Below are 2914 nucleotides of genomic sequence, written 5' to 3'. Positions count from 1 at the left end.
TAACTTTGAACAAAAATTCAATAATTTTATGGAGTGTTTGATAACATGGACCCACTTTACTATCCAGATATTAAAAGTGTTTACTCTTACAACTATTGAAATTATGTTGATGTTTGGCATAACATGTTTTGGTATCAGAACGAATACTAAACTCATACATGATTTCTTTATTTCAAAAGGAGTGAAATCCCTTAGCTTATATCTTATCAATACATTCTTACTTCCACTTCAGACTTTGATACTAGAGAGAAGGAGAGGGCCTAAAAAGCAAATTGACAGTTGTGCTATCTAAACTTGTATAAAAACTTAAAAACACCCAATGGATTAGGCAATAGAAATTATCCAAATGCAACCGTAATTTTTTTAAAAAAATCTAAACCATGTGTAGCCTCTCAAATTTGTTCTCGAGGATTTCACTTTAAGCCCCTAGCCTTGAACAAAAATTCAATAATTTTATGGAGTGTTTGATAACATAGACCCACTTTACTATGCAGATATTAAAAGTTCTTACTCTTACAACTATTAAAATTATGTTGATGTTTGGCATAATATGTTTTGGTATCAGAATGAATACTAAACTCATACATGATTTTTTTATTTTAAAAGGAGTGAAATCCTTTGGCTTACATCTTATCAATATATTCTTACTTCCACTTCAGGCTCTGATACTAGAGAGAAGGAGAGGGCTTAAAAAACAAGCTGATAGTTGTGCTGCCTAAACTTGTATAGAAACTTAAAACTAGCACCCAATGGCTAGATTAGGCAATAGAAATTATCCAAATGCAATCATAATTTTTGGTAAAAAATCTAAACCATGTAGCCTTTCAAATCTGTTCTTCAGGATTTCATTTCAAGTCCCTAACCTTGAACAAAAATTCAATAATTTTATGGAGTGTTTGATAACATGGACCTACTTTACTATCCAGATATTAAAAGTGCTTACTCTTACAACTATTGAAATTATGTTGATGTTTGGCATAATATGTTTTGGTATCAAAACGAATACTAAACTCATACATGATTCCTTTATTTCAAAAGGAGTGAAATCTCTTAGCTTATATCTTATCAATACATTCTTACTTCACTTCAGATTTTGATACTAGAGAGAAGGAGAGGGCCTAAAAAGCAAATTGACAGTTGTGCTATCTAAACTTGTATAGAAACTTAAAAACACCCAATGGTTAGATTAGGCAATAAAAATTATCCAAATGCAGCCATAATTTTTCCTAAAAAATTTAAACCATGTGTAGCCTCTCAAATCTGTTTTCTAGGATTTCACTTCAAGCGCCTAGCCTTAAATAAAAATTTAATGATTTCATGAAGTGTTTGATAACATGGACCTACTTTACTATGCAAATATTAAAAGTGCTTACTCTTACAACTATTAAAATTACGTTTATGTTTGGCATAACATGTTTTGATATTAGAACGAATATTAAACTCATACATGATTACTTCATTTCAAAAAGAGTGGAATCCTAATAAGTTTCCTCAATTGCTTATAAAATGGTGGGACTATCTTGGATTTAATGAGAAAATTTTACCCTCAGCCATTAAATAAGAATTTTCATATTTTAAATTAAAAATTAACCTTGTAGATGATTCCTTTCCTGCTTTTCTACAATTTTTATCAAAACTATCTGTATTAGATTTTTGCTTGGCACTTATATACCAATCCACTTATCAGATATCCTATTCTCTAAAGGGTTTCATACTTGAGGTGTTATGCAAGCTTTCAAGACTATAGAGTCGATGTGTCTCTGTGGTGCAATCATTGTTAACCCGGCTCATTACCTCAGATAGAGAGACCTTTATTAATCAATTAAAAAGTACACTCTTCTTGTTAGAGAATGAAGGACAATTAGATTGCTTTGATAATTGACATAATAGAAAACTTAAAGAAGACTTCACACAAGAAAATAAAGATAATTGCTTTGGCATTAACCTTGAAGAAAATTAACCAGTGAATCAAAAAGAGCAACTGTTGACAAGTGGCAACATGCAGATTATTATTGGATGAAGATTGTTAAGATGAAATCTGAACTGTTAGATTAAATAGATTTTGATAGTTGGATACATTTCCAAATGTTTATATAAAGGCTTGTAATGTCCCTTTCAAGATCTTGAAGAGTTCTTTGTAAGCCCCCTTCAATGAAGCTTTCCATTAACTTTTTTCTACCTTCTTGTACTTTCTTCTTCTATTTCTTTTACTCTCTTGCACTTCAATTTTTTTCTTTTGTTTTGATTGTGCAAACTATTGTTATTCTAGTTTTGTTTTGAATTTTTGTTCTTTATTTTCTGCATCTTTCATCAAGATGATGCAGACTACTACATTTCTGGTAATCTTTTAATTTCTTGCATATTTTATATTATGCATCTTTGTTTTAATTTATGCATCTTTACTTTATATATATATATATATATATTATTTTATCTAAATATTGGCTAGAGTATACGTTTGGTCCTTTATATTATATATATTGAAATTGAAACATATATTCCTCCTTTAGAAATTTATCGGATGAGATGTCTTGATGCTCAACTCATGTCTCATCTCGACTCAACTTTCTCCCCCTTCTATTATGTCTCATTTCAAATTATTTTGGACCAAGATCGACATGTCCTAACATTCTAATCCATGGTTGCTTTACTAAAAGTCCAAATACAATTTCCTTCTTTTAAAGAAATTTTTCTAATAGATATATTGTGTTTATGAAGATTTATTTTGTTTAGATTTGTTATCTTCTAATATTTATGGCCAAAATCCTTTAGTCCTTTAATATAAGGTTTTATTTTAGTTCTTTGATTTTATAAAGCATATTTTTAATTCATTAACCCTTTATATTGTTAGTTTCATCACAATTTTTTTACATTAAATCTTTTAAAATATTCTCTAATGTTGACATATTAGATT

Source organism: Prosopis cineraria, unplaced genomic scaffold, assembly GCF_029017545.1.
Source record: "Prosopis cineraria cultivar Desert tree isolate PC_DT_omini unplaced genomic scaffold, ASM2901754v1 PC10, whole genome shotgun sequence".
NCBI classification, from domain to species: domain Eukaryota; kingdom Viridiplantae; phylum Streptophyta; class Magnoliopsida; order Fabales; family Fabaceae; genus Prosopis; species Prosopis cineraria.
Note: the sequence above shows the minus strand (reverse complement) of the source record.